The following is a 23,751-nucleotide window of genomic DNA, read 5'->3' as shown; positions in this document are numbered from 1 at the left end:
AGCTTTCCTGACTTCTTGGTGCCTTAGCAGCAGCATTTCATACAGGCCAAATCTCAAGTTTTTCAGCCTTCACCCCATCCTATAATCTGGAAATACCCCCTGGGAAAAGACAACTGCAGATCATCTAAACACCTTGAAAAAATATCCCCTTCTTTGGAGTTGTAGACCTTATTGTCTCCCATGCTTTAAGGACATCTCTGTACTGCCTTTAAAAATATGATTTTTATAATTTATTTAGCTTTTCTAGTTGTTCTCAAGAAGGATATTGGCTTGCTGCAAACTGTTGCATCCTACTCTGATATAGACAACTCCTTGTTGCTGTTTTAATATTTTGGCTGTGGCTTGTGGGGTCTCAGTTCCACGACCAGGGGTCAGACTGAGGCCATGGCAGCAGTAGTGCCAAATCCCAACACTAAGCCACCAGGAAACTCCTTCCCTGTTGGTTTTTAAAGCTTCACAGAAGAACTAAATTTTCATGAGCAATTTTGTATTAAACATTCTTCTTGTAGGCTTTAGGTAGTGGGGTTTTAGTTTCAGACCTAGTAAAAAAAGCCAAATTTAAGAAAAAAAAAAGCAGATTTATTGGGATATAATTTTTATATGTTAAAATTCACTCAATGTAAGTATACATGTTGAATTTTCATAGATGTATACATTTTTGTGACCACTACCACAATCAAGATACAGAAAGTTCCTATCAACCTGAAAAGTTCTCTCTCCCTTGTTGTTGTTCAGTCGCTAAGTTGTATCTGACTCTTTGTGACCCCATGAGCTGCAGCATTCCAGGCTTCCGTGTCCTTCACTATCTCCTGGAGTTTGCTCAAACTCATGTCCATTGAATCAGTGATGCCATCCAACCATCTCATCCTCTGCTGTCCCCTTCTCCTCCCACCTTCAATCTTTCCCAGCATCAGAGTCTTTTCTAGTGAGTCAGTTCTTAGCATCAGGTGGCCAAAGTATTGGAGTTTCAGCTTTAGCATCAGTCCTTCCAATGAATATTCAGGACTCATTTCCTTTAGGATGGACTGGTTGGATCTCCTTGCAGTCCAAGGGACTCTAAAGAGTCTCCTCCAACACCACAGTTCAAAAGCATCAATTCTTCGGCGCTCAGCTTTCTTTATAGTCCAACTCTCACATCCATACGTGACCACTGGAAAAACCACAGCTTTGACCAGATGGACCTTTGTTGGCAAAGTAATGTCTCTGCTTTTTAATATGCTGTCTAGGTTTGTCATAACTTTTCTTCCAAGGAGCAAGTGTCTTTTAATTTCACGGCTGCAGTCACCATCTGCAGTGATTTTGGAGCCCCCCAAAATAAAATCTGTCACTGTTTCCATTGTTTCCCCATCTATTTACCATGAAGTGATGGGACCAGATGCCATGATCTTAGTTTTCTGAACGTTGAGTTTCAAGCCAGCTTTTTCACTCTCCTCTTTCACTTTCATCAAGAGGCTCTTTAGTTCTTCTTCACTTTCTGCCATAAGGGTGATGTCATCTGCATATCTGAGGTTATTGATATTTCTCCCGGCGATCTTGATTCCAGCTTGTGCTTCCTCCAGCCCAGCGTTTCTCATGATGTACTCTGCATATAAGTTAAATAAGCAGAGTGACAGTATACAGCCTTGACATATGCCTTCCCCAATTTGGAAGCAGTCTGTTGTTCCATATCCAGTTCTAACTGTTGCTTCTTGACCTGAATACAGATTTCTTAGGAGGCAGGTCAGGTGGACTGGTATTCCCATCTCTTTAAGAATTTCCTCCATGTCTTCCAATCCACAAACATAGATTGTCTTTTGATTTCTTTTAGCTATATTTTATAGTTTTCATTGTACATGCTTTCACCTCTCTGGTTAACTTTATTTCTACATTTTTTTTGGGGGGTGCTATTGTAAATGTAGTTGTCTACTTAAATTTCTGTTTTGAATTGTTCATTAGTAATGTTTAGCAACAGAACTGATTTTTGAATGTTTGAGTTTGTATTGGGCAACTTTGCTAAAATCATTTATTTGTTTTAATCGGCTTTTTACATGTGAAATCTTTAGGGTTTTCTGCATATATGATCATACGATCTGTGAACAGAGGTAATTTTTTGCTTCATCCTTCCATATTTGAATGACTTTTGTTTCTCTTCTTGCCTAATTGCTTTAGCTAGGATTTCCAGCTCTATGTTGGATACAAGTAATGCAAATAGGTATCCTTGCTTTGTCCATAATTTTTCAGTTTTCTTTCAGTCCAGAAGCTTTCATTTTTTGTTATTGAATGATGTTAGCTATGACTATTTCATATATGGCTGTTGTTATGTTGAGGTGGTTTGCTTCTGTTTCTAGTTTGTTTAGTGTTTTTATTGTGAAAGAATGTTTGATGTTGTCAAATGCCTTCATTACTTGAAGTCATCTTCCCCACCATCTTCATTCGGTTGATGTGGTATATGACAGTGGTTGATTTTCATGGTTTAAATCATCCTTGCATTCTGGGTATAAATAACCACTTGATCATGGTGTATAATCCATTTAATGTGGTATTGAATTTGATTTGTTAGTATTTTGTCTGAGGATTTTTGCATCAGTATTCATCAGGAATATTGGTCTGTATTTTTTTTGTGTTGTGTCTTTTTCTGCTTTTGGTATCAGAGTAGTACTGGCATCATGAAATGAGGTGAAAATGTTCCTTCCTGTTTAATTATTTGGAAATGTTTGAGGAGGATTGGTATATTTTTTAAATGTTACGGAGAATTTTTTCCTGTGAAGCCACCTGGTCCTAGGCTTTTCTTTATTGAGATCTGCTTTTATTTCTTGGTTTATTGTCATTGTTCAGTCTCTCAGTTGTGTCCAGCTCTTTGCCACTCCATGGACTGCAGCATGTCAGGCTTCCCTGTCCTTCACCGTCTCCTGGAGCTTGCTCAATCTCATGTCCATTGAGTCAGTGATGCCATCAAACCATCTCATCCTCTGTTGTCCCCTTCTCCTCCTGCCTTCAATCTTTCCCAGCATCACGGTCTTTTCTAATGAGTCAGCACTTCACATTAGGTGGTACTGAAGCTTCAGCTTTAGCATCAGTCTTTCCAATGAATATTTAGGATTGATTTCCTTTAGGATTGACTGGTTTGGTCTCCTTGCTCTCCAAGATTATTCTCAAGAGTCTTCTCAAGCACCACAGTTCAAAAGCATCAGTTCTTCAGTGCTTAGCCTTCTTTATGGTCCAACTCTCACATCCATACATGACCACTGGAAAAACCATAGCTTTGACTATACAGACCTTTGTCAGCAAAGTAATGTCTCTGTTTTTCAATATGCTGTCTAGGTGTGTCATAGCCTTTCTTCCAAGGAGCAAGTGTCTTTTAATTTCATGGCTGCAGTCACCATCTGCAGTGATTTTGGAGCCCAAGAAAATAAAGTCTGTTTCCATTTTTCCCCCATCTATTTGCCATGAAGTTATAGGACCAGATGCCATTATGTTAGTTTTTTGAATGTTGAATTTTAAGCCAGCTTTTTCAGTCTACCTTCATCAAGAGGCCCTTTAGTCCCTCTTCGCTTTCTGCCATAAGGGTGGTGTCATCTGCATATCTGAGGTTATTGATGTTTTTCTGGCAATCTTGATTCCAGCTTGTGCTTCATCCAGTCCAGCATTTCTCATGACGTACTCTGGATATAAGTTAAATAAGCAGGGTGACAATTTATAGCCTTGATGTACTGCTTTCCCAATTTTGAACTGGTCCATCGTTTCATGTCCAGTTCTAACTGTTGCTTCTTGACCTGCATACAGGTTTCTCAGGAGGCAGGTAAGGTTTATTTCTTGATTAATTCACTTTAAATTATTCTCTTGATTTTGCTGAGAGTGATGAGGATTTAGCTTACTTTTGCTGTCCTTAATCACTCATCTCTCTTCATCCCAAAGTTTGAAACAGTATAATGTTTTCATTTGGTACCTGTGCAGTTGTAAATAAAATGTTTCTTAGACATTATATTTTAAATTCCTACTATGTAAGATAAGGATAGTAGGGCCTTTATCCATTTCTCTATCTTGTCTTTTCTCCTTCACTTTCATTTCTACCTTTTCTTTTGTGTTTGACCAGGTTGATCACATAACATTTTTTTCTGTTGTATAATGAGATTAAGACATTGCAGTGGGTAAGACTCCATGCTCCCAATGCAGAGGGCACAGGTTTGATCCCTGGTGGGGGAACTGAGACCCTGCATGCTGCATGGTATGGCCAAAACAAAACAAAAACATTCAGGCTTTTCAGTAGGTTGATTCTAAAAGCTGAACACAATAAATTACAGTTACTCATTGAGCTGTTTGTTTTTCATGAGTACAAAGTTATAATGGAACTCAAAAAAAATAGGATATCAAGGTAAGTTTGGTTATCTTAGGGCAAATTTTTTCACAATCATGCGACTAGTTTGCCTTATATTCTGAGTTGTTTGTTTAATCTTGTTCATCTTCACCTCCTGCAGTCTGTAATTACCTTTTTTTCTTTGGTAGAAATGTTTCCTGCTTGAATCACAGTATCTTATTTGTTGAAAGGAATCCCTGGTTTTCCTAGAGACATCCCTTTTAGAGTTTTCCTACTTCTTCCTTCAGTCTTCGTAAGAAGGAAGCCTGCTGAGTATCTAACATTCTGAGATATTCTTCCACTGCATTTCTGGGTTAGGTTTATTGTTCCTTAGATATCGCATCTTCCTGTTTCATGGCATTCTCCTTCTTTTTGCTGGAATATGTTCCAAATTAACATCAATATACAGGATACTTAAGATGAAACATTCTTGAATGCCTAAACATGGCTTTTACCTGGTTCATAATTGCTTGATAGTTTGAGTGTAGAAATTTAGATTCAGAGTGAATTTCCTTTTGAACTTAGGAGCTTTTCTCTGTTCTGTTTAGATCAAGATGGTAGGAAATCTGATGCTACTCTGAGTCTTGTTATATTTTTATAACCCTTTCCCTCTCTCTCTTTGGAAACTTTAGTATCTTACTGTTGTCTTTGTAGTTCTGGAATTTTATAGTTACATATCTAGGTATATGCCCAGTAGCTCACTGTGTCTGACTCTTTTTGCGACCCCATGGGCTGTAGCCTGCCAGGCTCCTCTATCCATGGAATTTTCCAGGCAAGAATATTAGAGTGGTTGCCATTTCTTCCTGCAGGGGATCTTCCCAACCCAGGGATCGAACCCACATTGCCTGTGTCTGCTACATTGGCAGGTGGATTCTTTACCATTGTGCCCTCAGTGAAGCCCTGTGTCTAGGTATGAGTTGTTATTCTATCTGAACTCTCTGGAGTTGATAGACCTTTTCCGTTGAAATGCTGGTGTTTCCGTTCAGGTATGGGAAATGTTCTCACTGTTTTTTGGTAATATTTCTTGGTTTTCTATGTTCTTTCACTTTGGAATGCTCATCAGCAGAATATTGGCTTTCTGGTTTGATCCTTATGTCATATCTCTTATGTTTTCTGTCATTGCCTTTTTATTCCTTATTTTTACAGATTTCTTTGGCTATATGTTCCTGCTTTTCTGTGAATGTCTGTAAGCAGATTGTAAGTATTCCAGTACCTTTGCTTATTTTCTGTTTGTATTATTTCAGGAGGCAACATGGTGTAGTTGTTAAAAGCATATATAATAGAACTAGACTGCTAGACTGTGTCTGTTAAGATTCCAGCTCCACTACTTAATAACCATATGACCTTAGGTAAATTATTTAACCTTTCTGTGCTCTGTTTCTGAACTATGAAATGAGGATAACTACTTTGTGGGCAAAGGAGTTCATATTTGTAAAGTATTTACAACAATTCTGGGTGTTGTAAAATCTGTATCATTGTAGCATTCTGTTTTTGTTTCATTGAATGCAGTTTCTTTAGGAGTGTCTTAAGGATATTTTAATTGTTTAATTCTTTTCTTCTGTACCTGAATACTTTGTGAGTCTTCTGGGGTTAATTTATTATTTACCTTTGTCTTTTTCTAGCTGTGGTTTTTCCTCATATGAAATTACATAGTTGACTCATCTATATTGCTACAGGAATGTCTTGATGACTTCCTATAGCTACAGTTGGGGTGTTTTTTTCTTGTTGGATAGGTGGGATTTTTTCCTAAGTGCTTTCTCTGTTTGAAAAGACTGGTTGGTAATTCTTAGTACATAGATGGAGTGTCTTGTCTGCTGGCAAGTTTAGGTTTAGAGCAGAAGAGCAGGGGACCTATTGTGATTCTCAGGAGCTTTCTATTTGTTGTATTGACAACAGACATGGCTAGGCACTAACATTCCTCTGGTTTCTTTATGAGCAGGTTGCCAGATTTCTGCTAGATTTCTTTAGAAAAGAGTGGCACAGTTTTTGGCTTAGGGGTGCCACTGGGCCTTGCCTAGCCAAGGAATGGGTGTAGAGAAAGGAGACAGGTAACTTTTTCCTAGGTCACTAGTATTCAGCCTCTTTATCTGCTAACTCGAGTCTAGAGTCTCAGAATGATGGACTCAGGCCTCCATGGTAGTCCCTGTGTGTGTGAATTTTGCACTGTGCTTTCCCTAGTTTTGCTTAACCTGTTAACACACTTTGGATCTTCTTTCCATTCTCTAGAAATCTACTGTGTCATTTCATCCCTTCATAACTTCCTACTCCATTCTTTTCATTGTTTTATAGATCTTAAACTTTTTGTACTTCTGTGCTGTCTTACCAGTAGGCATTCCAAAGGTGAAAGTGAGACAAAACTGTCATCATTATCTTTCATTCTTCAGGTTTTCTTTTTTTAAGGAAAAAAAAAAAAAGAATGAAAGGAATTGTCACTTCACTTCTAAATACTTCTGTAGTTAAAAAGTTCTGATTCAAACAATATAAAAACATATTTTGTCTTCTTTTCCTTTTATTTTTATTTTTTTAATTTTATTTTATTTTTAAACTTTACATAATTGTATTAGTTTTGCCAAATATCAAAATGAATCCATCACAGGTTATGTTTTTAATACCTCTAAGTGTTAGCTGCTCAGTCGTGTCCAACTCTTTGTGAGCCCACAGACTAGCCCACCAGCTCCTCCGTCCATGGGATTTCCGAGGCAAAAATACTGGAGTGGGTAGCGATTTCCTTCTCCAGGGGGTCTTGACCCAGGGATCAGACCCGGGTCTCTCGCATTGTAGGTGGATTTTTTACCGCCTCAGCCACCAGGGAGGGTAAAATATTTCTATATGTTTTTTAAAAAGTAAAGATATGTTCTTACATAAACTCTATCATATCTAACCAAATTAACCATAGTTTCTTAATATTATATAATACCTAGTTCTTACTCAGATCTTTTCCAGTTGTTTGAAAAATACCTTTTTATATTGTTTGAATCAGAATTCAGATGGGATATTACCGGTTAGTTGTTATGTTTCTTGAGTCCTTTTTTTCTTAAGAGTACAGTTTATTCGGGAGAAGAGTGATATTGGTTTGTAGATCACCGTTGATAGAAAATGTTTGTACCAGCTATGTATTACACAGTTCTGCTCCAGTTTCTTAAGAATTCAAAATCTTCCTTAAATAACATACGCTTTTGTTTTAATGGAATACATAACAACAGTAGTACAGAATAGAATGATGAACTCTCAGCTTTAATAACTATCAACTCAGGACCTGTCTTGTTTCATCTATACCTTCAGCTGTGTACCTTCTCCTGAATCTGTTTGAAGCATATTCCACATCTAATTCATCTGCAAATATTTCTAAGTGTGTGTGTGTGTGTGTGTGTGTGTGTGTGTGTATATGAAACTAGGTCAGTTCTATAAAATATTTCTCATTCTGAATTTATCTGGTTTCTTCTTCTTGATGTCATTTTACTTCTTTTCTGTATTGATTTAAATGGAACGTTTGCTCTAAAGCAGTGTTTCTCAAGCTTTTTTTTTCATTATTACTCCTTTAAAGGCCCTTTTTAGACATTTTTTTTTCCTTTATTGTCTGCTCCATGAGACCCAAGAGTAGAGCATTGTACTTTGGAAGGCAAGAAACCGTTTTAATTTCTATTGAAGATTTTTTTCACCCCTGGATGTGACACTGCAACTGTTAAGAATATACAATATAAAGATTTGATTCTGTAGTTTGACTCTCTGTTGTTGTTCTTTAGTCGCTAAGTTATGTTTGATTCTTTGTGACCCCATGGACTGCAGCATGTCAGGCTTCCCTGTCCTTCACTATCTCCTGCAGTTTGCTCAAACTCATGTTTATTGAGTCGGTGATGCCATCCAGTGATCTCATCCTCTGTTGCCCCCTTCTCCTGCCCTCAGTCTTGCCCAGCATCAGGGTCTTTTCCAGTGAACTGGCTCTTAACATCAGGTCACCAAAGTATTGGAGCTTCAGCTTCAGCATCACTCCTTCCAATGAATATTCAGAGTTGATATCCTTTAGGATTGACTGGTTGGATCTCCTTGCAGTCCAATAGACCCTCAAGAGTCTTCTCCAGCACCACAATTCGAAAGCATCAATTCTTTGGCACTCAACTTTATTATGGTCCAGTTCTCACATTTGTACTTTACTATAGAAAAACTGGAAAAAGCAAAGAGTTTGATTCTTTACATAAGAACATTTTATAAGTAGGATATGTTATAAAAATGTAATTGCTAGGGGGTATCAATTTTCATTTCAGTGAGTAAAACTCCATGAGGGCAGGAATTTGGTGTTTTTTCCCCGTTATCATTGGATATGTAGAACCTATCATAGTAAGTGAATGAATGAACAAGGAACAGAATTTCCAACTCCTTGTCTAACGGAACTGCTAGTTAAAAGAGAAATAACCCAATTAATGTGAAATCTTTTGTTTTTGTTAATCAATCTTTAAAATAGTACTTTTCCTATTGAAGGGTAATTAAAATTCTTTTAATATGGTGGAAAGAAGTATCATTAACATTTCTAATAATTTTCATTTCAATTGTTAATAAAAATTAATGATGATAATTGGACTGTTCATAAAACCATACTGGAAATAGAGAGTAATAAAAAGCACCTATCTCATAGGGATGTTGTGAGGATTAAATTAGTTAATACATGTAAAGCACTTACAACTAGACTTGACACATAATAAAATGCTTGACAGCTATTCACTAGTAATTGAGGATGGTGCTGGGACTCTTCTTTTCCTTCATTTTGCAGGAGGGCTCCTGATGGTTAGTTGATCAGTTCTTCCATTCATAGTGAGGTTTTCTCTCAAGCCCTTGCAAAAGCTCCACAAAAGGATCATCCTCCTTAAGACTTTCCATCAACTTTCTTTCCAGGAGTCCTCTTCTAAGACCCTTGATGATAGAGGACTGAGAAGAGCTGCAGAATGGTAATTATATTGCAGTCAAGTGGTGAGGGCTTAAAATGAACTCTGCCTGTTAGCTCTGTGTGACTGAGTGATACAGGGCAAATTGTTTTAATACCTTGCTTTCTTCCTTTGGCCATGTCTCATCTCAGAGAATGACCTTCTCATCTCTTTTCTTACTCTGAGCAGCCATACTCGACTTCTTTTACTTTCACACAGATGCCATATCCTCTCCTACATCTGCCCCTTTGAACATGCTGTTCCCCTTAATGTAATATGTTCTTTCTCTCCCCTCCCCAGTTGCTTTATTTGGTCAGATCCTACTCATGCTTGCATTAATTGTCTCTTTTCGAGGAGACATTTTCTAATAAATTCCCACCAGACTAGTTTGTATCTCTGCCATGCTCCCCTTTCACACCATCATGGTTTTAAAACCTTTCATCCCATTTGGAATAACCGTACAGACTGAGCTCCAGAGGGGTTGATAGAATCTGACGTGTTCATTGCTGCATCCCCAATTCCTGGCACATAGGAAACCTCAATTAATGTGGTATACTTGGATGGAAAAAAAAATACTGGCAGTATTGTTACTTAGAATTTGGTTAATATTATTTCCACAGCTGCCCTTGTTTCATGGATTTTTTTATTTTTTATTTTTCCTGTAAAGCTGCTGAAACTTAGAAGCTGATTTTGTCACAGTGTTAGATGCCTTTGGAAAATTCTGCATTCCTCTTAGATGAATCTTTACAACTTGGTGAGTTTCACTAGATATCTTCAGTCTTCATTTTGAGCTCAGAAGTATGCCTTCTCTTCTTGTTTTTTTTTTTTTTTCCTGACATAAATATTGGGTACAATGAGGTTTGCAATCTCCTTGCAAGGAGCATAGGACCAATTATTATAAAAACATTTAGAGCATAGACTGCTACCTTCTTTGATAGCTTTTATTTATCTTTAGAATTTTTATTCTCAAGAGAAGTGAAAAATTATTGAAAGATAATTGATATCCAGATGTATTTCAGCAGTTCTTGAAATTCTTAAAAGTTACCATCTGAAAGTAAGAGCTACAGTGTGTCTTTTTGTTGTTGTTGTTGTTGAGAGAAAGGTGATTTGCAAATGAATGAAAAGTAGAATAAGAATTATTTCATGTCAGGTTTTAGGTTTAGACATCAGTTGACTGAGGTAAAGACGGGCCAGTCACCTGCTACAACTCCAGCTTATAAGCAGGTCTGTCCATCCAGGGTTTGCACACTACCAAATCCAGTCTACTGCCTGTTTTGTATGACCTGTGAACTAAGAATAGTCTTTACATTTTTAAATGGTTGATGGAAAAAATTCCTGGAAGAAGAATACTACTTTGCAATATGTTGAAATTATATGAAACTCAGGTTTACTGTTTATGAATAAAGCTTTATTAAAATACAGCTGATCTTAATTTTTTTACACATTGTGTATGGCTGTTTTCAGGCTATAGAGGCAGAGTTAGGGAGTTGCATCAGAGACCTTAGGGCCCAGAAAGCCAAAAATATTTACTTTATGACCCTTCATAGAGTAAGCTGGAGAAGGAAATGGCAACCCACCCCAGTATTCTTGACTGGAGAATCCCAGGGAAGGAGGAGCCTGATGGGCTGCCGTCTATGGGGTTGCACAGAGTCAGACATGACTGAAGCGACTTACCAGCAGCATAGAGTAAGTTAGCTGACCTCTGCTCTACCTAGTTGGAAAAGTATTTATAGATTGAGTGCTAAGATAAGAAATGAGTTGGGGGAAATTAGAGGGAGGTAAGAGTTAATAACCAATTCTCAGTGACTGAACTTACACTTTTTTTCTATCTTGGGAAGTGTAATCCATATTCTCATTAGACCTGTGTTGCTGTTTTCAAGCAGGCAATAAGTTGATTCTGGTATTACTTCTCTTCTAAAGTGAATGTAAATGGACATATTAGGAAGAAAATTAAAATAGTACTCTCAGTTTTTTACCACGTTTTAGTGATACCACAGTGTCTTAAGCAGTGCGTGTGTGCAAGTTGCTTCAGTTGTGTCCAGCTTTGCTATCCAGTGGACTATAGCCCGCCTGGTTCCTCTGTCCATGGGATTCTCCAGGCAAGAATACTGGAGTGGGTTGCCGTGCCCTCGTCCAGGGGATCTTCTCAACCCAGGGATCGAACCCACGTTTCTTATGTCTCCTGAATTGGCAGGCAGGTTCTTTACCACTAGCACCAGCTGGGAATCCTGCTTAAACAGACTGTCCTCTAAATCATGATTAAAAGAAGCAGATACCAAGCACACAAAAATAGTAGGTCATATTGCCTTGCTTAAGCCATACCCTCATGGGAAACAGCAGTGATAAAAATTAAGCCATTAATGAAAATTGGACTTAGTTATGTAATTTAGGGTTGGTAAATTTTGTGCTAGCCACCACAGTCATATGATTAACTCAAATTAATAGAAAACCAGTGTAAATTGTGTTAAAGAATAATAAAAAAGTTGTAGCTAAACTGTAAAAAGCTATAGCTAAAATAAAAATAAACTACAGAAGTGACTTTAACAGTTCTTGATCACACGACAGCTAAGACTCAATCCAGGATTAGATAACCCATTATGCTTAGCCCTAAACTCAGATAATTACAGTAACAAAATTATTTGCCAGAGTTCTATTAGCAGTAGCTTAAAACACAAGAGACTTGATGGTGCTTCATACCCCTCTAGAGGAGCCTGCTCTATGATTGATAAACTCTGATAAACCTCACCAGCATTTGCTAATTCAGTCTATATACTGCTGTTTTCAGCAAACTCTTAAAAAGGAATAATAGTGTAATTATTACACATAAAAATGTTAGGTCAAAATGTAACTTGTAGGATGGGAGGAAATGGACTATATTTTCTATTTCAAGAGCATGTTTCTCATTATACGAAAGTTTTTATGAAACTGAAAACCAAAGGAGGCTATGGTAGTAAATTAAGAATAGGGTGCCTAGTTGAATCAGGCCATCAAGCATGTACACTCCATCCATCACCCTCCTCAATTATTAATAACCTTTATAATCTCTTAGCAAGTACCAAACACATATGAGGAGATAAAGTATTACTGAGGGAAGCATACTAGAAAGTGTGCTTGAATAAATCAAAGGATAGCGTAAATAAAAGCACCTAGTTTATTTTACCCTCAGGAGTTTCATAGTTTATGGATACTTTAAATTTGTCCCAAATTTCCCACAAATTCAACTGTTATAAGCAGATTAAATAAATTATTCACCCAGTATTTAAAGTATAAGAGATGGAAATTTAAAAATTTGGAGTGCTATGTAGAAAATACTGTAAGGGCCTGATTTAAAAAAAAAAGCATTAAAAGTAATAAAAAAAACCCAAACCTCTCCCCTTTTACATTTTGTATAATGATTTAACTAGGAAATTTTTAACAAAGAACTTAAATCCCCAGAAGCCAGATGAGCTCCTTATGAACAGTTTATTAGAACAAACTCATCTATATAGCAAAATTCTGAGAAGATTTATAAGTAGAGGTGACAAGCCTAACAAGCCTGATGAGAGCTGGTTGTCCAAAAAAAAAAATCTTAAATCATAGTTCAACTTTACAAACTATTAAAAAATCAGAAATTTTAATGTATTTTTAAATGTTAATCTAAAAAGTTTCAACTCCTTAGAAACAGGATACAACCTTATCTAGAGAGTAAAAATAACACCATAGTTGCCTTAAAAAACAGCCATCGATTAAGCATTCAAGCTTGGCAACACATTTACCTTAATACCAACAATAAATCGACTCCTAGTTTAATACTGGACTAGTCTATTAATTAAAAGAAGCAGTAATGTTAATATGACTAACAGGAAGTATTTCTTCTTGCATAAGCTTATATAAGTAATAGAATCACTGGTAGTTAACAACAAGTCTAAGTCAGTGTTAAATTATTTATTAAAATTAGTCTCAACCTGACAGAGGTATGCACCTACCAAAAGATTTTAAAAAAGTAAAAGGAACTCAACAAGTACAACCTTGCCTATTTACTGAGAGTATCACCTCTAGCCTGACTAGTATTAAAGGCACTGCTTGCCCAGTGACATCTATTATCCTGACCGTGCAAAGGCAGCATAATCACTTGTTTTCTGAATAAAGACTTGTGTGAGTGGCCACACAGGGTTTTCTTATCTCTTAATCAGTGAAATTGACCTTCCTATGAAGAGGTGGGAATAACAAAATAAGACCAGAGGCCTGTATGGAGCTTTATTTAATTAATGCCCCCCCCCCCCACCCCACTACAATGAACTAAATCATCGTGGGATAATAAAACTTTTATATGGGTTAGCGGTTTTGTTTGGGGTGATCTCAGAGAACAAAAAAGTCTCTGAATGATTAAAATTTAGACCAAATAGTCAAAATGTTTGATCCCTTACTGATCCAAAAAATTGATCAACGGAGCAAGTTATACTACAGATAACAGCATAGTCCTACTCTAGAGTTCATATCAACAGTAGGGTTTAGAATCTTGATGTTGGGTCAGGACATCCCAATGGCATAACCAGTATTAAATATTCATTTATTCAATAGTTAAAGTCCTATGTAATATGAGTTTACACCAGAGTAATCCAAGTCAGTTTCTATTATATATTTCTCCCAGTACAAAAAGATGAAAATAAGGCCTACTTTTCAAAAGCACCTTAAAACTAATTAATGATATAATCTTAATTCATGAAAACACCCTGCCAGAGAACACAGGTTAGACTGCAGAGCCTAGTAATTGTATAAAAAAATCATTATTATTAGAGGTTCAACTCGCCTCCTAACAGAATGTTTAAAATTAACATTCTAACACTCTTCATCCTATTTCCTCTAGTCGTGGCATTCCTCACACTAATTGAATGAAAAGGTATTAGGTTACATACAACTTTGAAAAGAACCAAACTTCACTCACTCATATGGCCTACTGTAGCCTATCACTGACACAGTTAAATTATTAAAGAACCACTATGACCAGCCAGTCTTCGATTTGCATATTTCTTATCACATCCATTCTAAAACTATCTAGTAGTATATACCTTTTGTGCAGCTTCTGTTTTTTCCTATGTAAGGAGTTTATCTGTAAAAGGACATTATCTGTTTCTATGAAGGAGATATATCTGTTATCATATTTTTATGTAAAAGTACTAATATATTCGGAGAAGGCAATGGCAACCCACTCCAGTACTCTTGCCTGGAAAATCTCATGGATGGAGAAGCCTGGTGGGCTGCAGTCGGTGGGGTCGCTGAGGGTCGGACACAACTGAGCGACTTCACTTTCACTTTCCATTTTCATGCATTGGAGAAGGAAATGGCAACCCACTCCAATGTTCTTGCCTGGAGAATCCCAGGGACGGGGGAGCCTGGTGGGCTGCTGTCTCTGGGGTCACACAGAATCAGACACGACTGAAGTGACTTAGCAGCACTAATATATTATTTGGAAAGTAGTTGGTGACTGACTCAGTGGAACAAGGCTAGTATGTACATTGGGGATTAAGGAACATGGTCCCTTTTGGAGTCAAGGGATAGATTGGAGGATATTTTTAAGGAGTCTTCTACAGCCTGACAGAGGCAAATTAAGTCCTCTATTAGGAGATTTAAGATGACAATTTTAGAATCTGCCTTTCTTGTGCTCTTCTTTTCTGTGGTTTCCCTGGTGGCTCAGATGGTAAAGAATCTGCCTGCGATATGGGAGACCCAGGTTCTTTCCCTGGGTTGAGAAGATCCCCTGGACAAGGAAATGGCAACCCACTCCAATATTGTTGCCTGGAGAATTCCATGGACAGAGAAGTCTGGCAGGCTTCTGTCCATGGGTTTGTAGAGTCAGACATGACTGAGCAACTATTACTAACTTCTTGTGTCTCTAGAACATTTCACAGTTCTGTGCAGTTTGACACATTTACCACTCTGCGTCCTAGTTACTTTGTTTTCAGAACAGAGAAAAATAATACCTTTCCTGTCTGAAAGTAGGAATCTTAGGTTTGCTAAATTATAAGTTTCTTAAGGGTGAGTACCATGCCTAATTTTTTTTAAATTACTGATCTCTTTGTAGCTATCGTAGATCTGGCACATAGTTGTCACAGAGTCAATGTTTGTTGAGTAAAAGTACACGATATCTTATATCTCAAATAGCTATTCTTTCTACGCATGATCACAATAATTCCAGTTCATTTAAAGATTTGCTTACCGGGATTAGGTGTCTTTTTATTACTGTAGGAGAGAATTTTGATGAAAACAGTAATTTTTTCTGAATCCATTTCTGAATTCATTCCTTACAGATAGCTATCAAATAATTGGCCAGATTTGTCTGTTAAATTAATAATTTTTAATTTGTCTAAGTTACAATAATTTTTTGACATCTTGAGGGATAAGATTTAGCAGTATCAAATCTGGAAACCTTTTGATAATAAACCTTTAAAAATACATATATACTAAAGCCACTCTTGAGTATAAAGTTTTACATATTCTCATCTAAGTCTTCTGAAGCTTTTCCCAACTCTTCAATTGAATCTCTTTTTTAATTAAACTTCCCTGTTTGATTTGCTCAAGAACCTATGTTTTAAAATTGTGTCTTGCAGAATACCTTATAAAGACAAGACAATTTAAAAGGTGTTCCAGTTTAGTCATTCAGTCATGTCCAACTCTTTGCAAGCCCATGAACCATAGCACACCAGGCCTCACTGTCCATCACCAACTCCCGGAATTTACCAAAACTCATGTCTATTGAGTCGGTGATGCCATCTAACCATCTGATCCTCTGTCGTCCCCTTCTCCTCCTGCCTTCCCTCTTTCCCAACATCAGGGTCTTTTCAAATGAGTCAGCTCTTTGTATCAGGTGGCCAAAATATTGGAGTTTCAGCTTCAACATCATTCCTTCCAATGAACACCTAGGACTGATTTCCTTTAGGATGGACTGGTTGGATCTCCTTGCAGTCCAAGGGACTCTCAAAGAGTCTTCTCCAACACCACAGTTCAAAGGCATCAATTCTTCGGCACTCAGCTTTCTTTATAGTCCAACTCTCACATCCATACATGACCACTGGAAAAACCATAGCCTTGACTAAATGGACCTTTGTTAACAAAATAATGTCTCTGCTTTTTAATATGCTGTCTAGGTTGGTCATAACCTTGCTTCCAGGGAGTAAGCATCTTTGAATTTCATGGCTGCAATCACCATCTGCAGTGATTTTGGAGCCCCCAAAAATAAAGTCTGACACTGTTTCCACTGTTACCCCATCTATTTGCCATGAAGTGATGGGACCAGATGCCATGATCTTCATTTTCTGAATGTTGAGCTTTAAGCCAACTTTTTCACTCTCCTCTTTCACTTTCATCAAGAGGCCCTTTAGTTCTTCTTCACTTTCTGCCATAAGGGTGATGTCATCTGCATATCTGAGGTTGTTGATATTTCTCCCGGCAATCTTGATTCCAGCTTGTGCTTCCTCCAGCCCAGCGTTTCTCATGATGTACTCTGCATATAAGTTAAATAAGCAGAGTGAAAGTATACAGCCTTGACGTACTCCTTTTCCTATTTGGAACCAGTCTGTTGTTCTATGTCTATTCTATGTCCAGTTCTAACTGTTGCTTCCTGACCTGCATTCAGGTTTCTCAAGAGGCAGGTCAGGTGGTCTGGTATTCCCATCTCTTTCAGCATTTTCCACAGTTTATTGTAATCCACACAGTCAAAGGCTTTGTCATAGTCAATAAAGCAGAAATAGATATTTTTCTGGAACTCTCTTGCTTTTTCAGTGATCCAGTGAATGTTGGCAATTTGATCTCTGGTTCCTCTGCCTTTTCTAAAACCAGCTTGAACAGCTGGAAGTTCATGGTTCATGTATTGCTGGAGCCTTGCTTGGAGAATTTTGAGTATTACTTTACTAGTGTGTGAGATGAGTGCAATTGTGCAGTAGTTTGAGCATTCTTTGGCATTGCCTTTCTTTGGGATTGAAATGAAAACTGACCTTTTCCAGTCCTGTGGCCACTGCTGAGTTTTCCACATTTGCTGGCATATTGAGTGCAGCACTTTCACAGCATCATCTTTCAGGATTTGAAATAGCTCAACTGGAATTCCATCACCTGCAGTAGCTTTGTTCGTAGTGATACTTCCTAAGGCCCACTTGACTTCACATTCCAGGATGTCTGGCTCTAGGTGAGTGATCACACCATCGTGATTATCTGGGTTGTGAATATCTTTTCTGTATAGTTCTTCTGTGTATTCTTGGCACCTCTTTAATATTTTCTGCTCAGGAGATACAATGGCTAAATCTAATACATGACAAAACTGGAGGAAGAAGAAAGCCCTTAAGGACTTTATTTACTCCTTTTAAAAAATAGATTATAAAAGGATATCTTTGTTCTTAGGTACACGTTTAAGTATTTGGAAGTAAAAGGGCATGGTATACACACCTTACTCTCAAATGTTTCAGAAAATATGTTTATCTATATGTGAAGATGATGATGCAGATGTTAAAATTTGGCAGACTGGATAAAGTATATATAGGAGTTCTCCTAACATCATAGTTAAATAGTAGTATAATTTAGAACTTAAAAAAAATCTTAGGTATAGTTTATTAAGTTTTCATCTATCGTGTACTTTTCTTTAATGTTCACTTCAGCTTGTTTTAATAAAAATCTATTAAATTTTCCCTTTGCTCCATAAATAAGTTTTTTTTTTTTTAAAGTAGATCTATTTTTTATTATCTTAAATATTTTGAAGGAAATTCAAGAGTAAGGATCTGTTATAATGTTTTTCCAACTGGGTATAAAGAATTGCAGACTTACTGGTGGGCATTTACAGTGTGATATGCATTATTTTTGGAGAAGGCAATGGCACCCCACTCCAGTACTCTTGCCTGGAAAATCCCATGGACGGAGGAGCTTGGTAGGCTGCAGTCCATGGGGTCACACAGAGTCGGACACCACTGAGCGACTTCACTTTCACTTTTCACTTTCATGCATTGGAGGAGGAAATGGCAACCCACTCCAGTGTTCTTGCCTGGAGAATCCCATGGACAGAGGAGCCTGGTGGGCTGCCGTCTATGGGGTCACACAGAGTCGGACACGAAGCGACTTAGCATGCATAATTTTTAAAGCACTTTACATTTAATAATTCATTTTATTTCAGAGCAGCATTATGCTTACACCTTGTTTTGATATGCTTTTTCAAATTTGGCTTCCCTTATTGCTCAGCTGGTAAAGAATCCACCTGCAATGCAGGAGACCTGGGTTTCATCCCTGGTTTGGAAACATCCCCTGGATAAGGGAAAGGCTACCCACTCCAGTATTCTGGCCTGGAGAATTGAATGTGTATAGTCTGTGGGGTCTCAAAGAGTTGGAGATGACTGAGCGACTTTGACTTTTCAAATTTAGCTAGACCAGAGCTTAGATGCTAAGCCTCAGAAGCTTTGTGTTTTCTTACCTCCTTTTTTCCAGATACAGACTGTGGGAACTGGTGATTTGTAACTCAATATAGAAAGTTGATTATGTATATATTGAGAAAAAATACTATCTTAGAATTATCTAGTTTGTACATAAAAGTCTTAACTTCAGGGCATACTTTTGTTGCCCTCATAATGTGGGAAGGATCCACACATAAGACTATTCTTCAGTAATTGTCCAGAAAAAGAAAGTAAATATGACTTTTAGTACCCAAGTAGGAGGCAGACTGATAATAGAAACCTAGTTCTACTAGACTTCAGTTTAACCAAGTAAAATAACCAAAAAATTAAAAACAGATCAAGGGACTGATGTAGTATTGCTAACTTTTAAATGCTTTTTATTGAATTAAAACATGCATGTTATACAGTCCATAAATACTGAGTGTCATTTTGATGAAATTTTATGAAGTGAACACTTGTTTAACCAATATGAATACCAAGGTCAAGATATAGAACATTTTCATCAATCCTGGAGCCTCCTTCATGCCCCCTGACAGTCATCATGCTCTCCCAAAGGTAACTGTTATTCTGGCTTGATTCAGTATTCATTGGTATTGTCTGTTTTTGAACTTAATTTTTTTTATGATCAACATCTTGTTGGCAGGAGTCATTCATATTGATTCATATGGCAGTAGCTCATCCTTTTTCATTGCTTTGTAATACTTCATTATTTGTATATACCGCAATTTATTCATCCATTGTACGGTTGATGAACATTTGGTTTATTGTCAGTTTTTGACTACTATAAACAGTTCTGCTGTGAACATTCTTGAGCATGTCTTTTGGCACATATGTATGCCTTTCTGCTGGATAAATAACCAAGGGGGAACATGCTGAGTCTCAGAGTATTTGGATGTTTAGCTCTTGTAGATGCTTCCTAGTTTAGTTTTCCAAAGTGGTTGAATCAATTTACACTTCAACCTGCATTGTACATGAGTTCTTGTTTCTCTTCGTCCTCAACAACACTTGAAATTATTAGTGTTTCAAATTAATAACTCTTCTGCTATAAAGCTAGTGAATTTTTTGTAGTTTTAATTTATTGTTACCTGATAACTTAAAAGGTTCAGTTCAGTTCAGTTGCTCAGTCATGTCTGACTCTTTGCGACCCCATGAATCACAGCACGCCAGGCCTCCCTGTCCATTACCAACTCCTGGAGTTCACTCAGACTCACGTCCATCGAGTCAGTGATGCCATCCAGCCATCTCATCCTCTGTCGTCCCCTTCTCCTCCTGCCCCCAATCCCTCCCAGCATCAGAGTCTTTTCCAATGAGTCAACTCTTCGCATGAGGTGGCCAAAGTACTGGAGTTTCAGCTTCAGCATCATTCCTTCCAAAGAAATCCCAGGGCTGATCTCCTTCAGAATGGACTGGTTGGATCTCCTTGCAGTCCAAGGGACTCTCAAGAGTCTTCTCCAACACCACAGTTCAAAAGCATCAATTCTTCGGCACTCAGCCTTCTTCACAGTCCGACTCTCACATCCATACATGACCACAGGAAAAACCATAGCCTTGACTAGACGGACCTTTGTTGTCGAAGTAATGTCTCTGCTTTTGAATATGCTGTCTAGGTTGGTCATGACTTTCCTTCCAAGGAGTAAGCATCTTTGAATTTCATGGCTGCAATCACCATCTGCAGTAATTTTGGAGCCCCCCAAAATAAAGTCTGACGCTGTTTCCACCGTTTCCCCATCTATTTCCCATGAAGTGATGGGACCAGATGCCATGATCTTCATTTTCTGAATGTTGAGCTTTAAGCCAACTTTTTCACTCTCCACTTTGACTTTCATCAAGAGGCTCTTTACTTCCTCTTCACTTTCTGCCATAAGGGTGGTGTCATCTGCATATCTGAGGTTATTGATATTTCTCCCAGCAATCTTGATTCCAGCTTGTGTTTCTTCCAGTCCAGCGTTTCTCATGATGTACTCTGCATAAAAGTTAAATAAACAGGGTGACAATATACAGCCTTGACGTACTCCTTTTCCTATTTGGAACCAGTCTTTTGTTCCATGTCCAGTTCTAACTGTTGCTTCCTGACCTGCATATAGGTTTCTCAAGAGGCAGGTCAGGTGGTCTGGTATTCCCATCTCTTTCAGCATTTTCCACAGTTTATTGTGATCCACACAGTCAAAGGCTTTGTCATAGTCGATAAAGCAGAAATAGATGTTTTTCTGGAACTCTCTTGCTTTTTCGGTGATCCAGCGAATGTTGGCAATTTGATCTCTGGTTCCTCTGCCTTTTCTAAAACCAGCTTGAACATCAGGAAGTTCACGGTTCACATATTGCTGAAGCCTGGCTTGGAGAATTTTGAGCATTACTTTACTAGCGTGTGAAATGAGTGCAATTGTGCGGTGGTTTGAGCATTCTTTGGCATTGCCTTTCTAAAGGCAGACTTTAGAAGCTTGTAAAGAAAGACTGGGAAACAGATTTTCCCGTTCAAATTTCCAGAAAGAAATGCAGCCCAGCTGACGCCTTGGGTTCCTCCCAATGGTAAATGGTAAGGCCTGGAGCGAGAACAGAACTCCTGGCAAAGAGAGATCCGTTGAGGCAGGAAATGGGAAGAGAGTGTGCAAAAACAATATTGAGGAAATAGGATGTTTTGCTAATGATAATGTGTCTAGAGGACACAATCAAAGGATTTTGAAAATTGGGAAAGGGGGATGGTATCAATGTGGGGATATACAGAGTGTGTAGGAACAAAAGTCTAGGTGGTGTGGGGTGACCTGAGTCTTGATCCTCTCCTGTGCCTGATATGAAGGAAAGTAGGACATAATGGGATTAGTCCCTGTGGTTTCCTAGGTTGATTATTGTGACTATGGAGGGAGAAAGGGTTTGGAAAAGGCTGAGATTTATCAAGAGCAGCCAGAGATTTTAGACCTGTATTAAGTTTCTGTTACTGCCATAGAATGACAAACTTAGAAAGTACTGCAAACTTAATGGTTTAGAACAGAACAAATTTATTATTACTATCTTACAGTCCTGCAGCTCAGAAGTTTCATAAGGGTCTCACTGGGCTAAAGGCAAGAGGTGTCAGTAGGGCTGCATTCTTCCTGGGAGCCTCAGAGGAGAGAGAATGTTTCCTTGTATGTTCAAGCTTCCAGAAGCTGCCTGTATTCCTTGACTTGTGGCTCTCTTCTTTCACCTTCAAAACCAGCCACATTTCCTGTTTCTCTTTTGTCTCACATTGCTCTGACCATGGACAGGAAAGGTCCTCTGCTTTTAAAGACTTGTGTGATTACATTAGATCACCCAGATAATCTGGCATAAACTAACTACTCATCTCAAAGTCTTTAACCTTATTGCATCTACATAGTCCCTTTTTGAAATGTATTTGCCGATTTCAGGGATTAGGGCATGGTCCTTTTAGTGGGGCCTTATTCTGCCTACCACAGGGTCCCCTCTTTCTTCCTGTGAATACTAATATAGGGCTTGGTGTAGGATGGTATCCAGGTTTAGGGTGTGGTATTTGGTTCAGTATGTAGTTGGGCTTGAACTCTTGCTGCACTTCAGATCTTCTGTGAGGCTCATTTGAGGCTGAGGCCAGTCTCGGGCCTCACTCTCATCTCAAAAAAGGATTAAGGTGCTGATGTATTCTGTGGACCAGATCAGTCCATCACATGAAGAGGGAAAGTGAAAGTGAAAGTTGCTCAGTTGTGTCCGACTCTTTGCAACCCCTTGGACTTTCCATATAGTCCATGGAGTTCTCCAGGCCAGAATACTGGAGTGGGTAGCCTTTCCCTTCTCCGGGGGGTCTTCCCAACCCAGGGATTGAACCCAGGTCTCCTACATTGCAGGTACATTCTTTACTGACTGAGCCACAAGGGAACCTAGACATTATTTGAAGAAATAAATTTGTTGAATAATTGCAGTAGTCTTGTGTGCTACCAGGAGAGCTGTATTAATCTTTCAGTTTTTGTTTACTTAATGAGGCTTCAGAAATGCCTTTCATCTAGATATTGACAGGGTAGATTTTTGATAGCATTTGATGTTTCTCTTGAATCAGAATTTTCTTTGGTTCTAAGAGGTCTGGATCATGAGACTTTGATTTAGGGTGTGTTTCTTGTTTTTGCTGTCAATTTTAGATTTAAATTGGTGTTACAAACTACTGTAGAATTAAGAATTTTTTTATCATGCTAATGTTTCATATCCATTGTGGAAGTGAACTAATGTTCCCATTCAGTACTGAATAAATTGAGAACTTTATTTAATTGAGAACTTAAATTTCATCTTTACTCATTCATTAAATAATTTTAAAAGTATTTCAGCCTTTCTTTACAAGTTAAAATTGTTCTCTTAAAAATAATTATCTTTTTAACTATAATACAAACAGTAATCTGCAGAAGCAAGTTTGACTTTTTCATAAATTATGATAAACATAGTTAAGGATTGTTGGGTTTTGTATTATATCAATTAAATTTCAGCACTACTTTTAATTAATGTTTATATCAATAGATCCCTCAGTCCCAGAAAGATCTGTGATATCAGATTTAACTAACCTAAATGCCAAAGTAGGTCAGTAGGTCAATAGGTTATTAGGTTAGAAAAGGATTTATTGTAGTTTCCATTTTTTAAACTGAGGTTCTTGAGTTAAACCTTTTAAATTAGTAATTTAATGTTAATAATTAGGTGAAATAAAATGCTTCTTCTGTAAGTTACAGGAACAAGTACATAGGAAGATAGTCTCTTTTACTCATGTTTGGTAATAGTAGCATGTTACTTTGTTACTTATGTTTTTTTTTTTTTCCTTAGCCCAGGCTCTAATGTTGGACAGTTAAAAGGAAACAAACAAGAAAAAGGCAACAGTTAAGGTTTCCTTGTTATAAAATAATACACATTCTTAGAAAAATTTTAGAAAGTACTAAAGAAAAAGTAAAAATGGAAAAAATCCATAAGCTAATTACTCAAATAACAACAGTTGATACTTTGACATATTTTGGATTTATATTCAATATATTTTAATGTCACTGTTACTGCTGTTGGATGTTTAAAATCTTTCTAGTTTTATTGTTTTAAATAATAATGCGTTCACTGTCAAACTTTGAATACATCTCTGATTATT

The 23,751-nt window shown here is 37.6% G+C and overlaps 1 protein-coding gene across 6 annotated transcripts in view; it reads left to right on the top strand.

Annotated features, from left to right (window-relative positions):
* Positions 1–23,751, top strand: part of CLOCK (clock circadian regulator) — a 111,340-nt gene that overhangs the window by 10,275 nt on the left and 77,314 nt on the right. For 2 of the 6 annotated variants that reach the window (XM_027544530.1, XM_027544529.1), the window contains exon 3: positions 9,917–10,003. The exons of the other annotated variants lie outside the window; for them this stretch is intronic. The gene's annotated coding sequence lies outside the window, so the exon portion shown is untranslated. The remainder of the gene's footprint in view (positions 1–9,916; positions 10,004–23,751) is intronic. 6 annotated transcript variants of the gene reach the window in all.

This window comes from Bos indicus x Bos taurus, chromosome 6, assembly GCF_003369695.1.
Source record: "Bos indicus x Bos taurus breed Angus x Brahman F1 hybrid chromosome 6, Bos_hybrid_MaternalHap_v2.0, whole genome shotgun sequence".
Lineage (NCBI taxonomy): Eukaryota > Metazoa > Chordata > Mammalia > Artiodactyla > Bovidae > Bos > Bos indicus x Bos taurus.
Note: the sequence above shows the minus strand (reverse complement) of the source record. Positions and strands in the feature narration are given on the sequence as shown.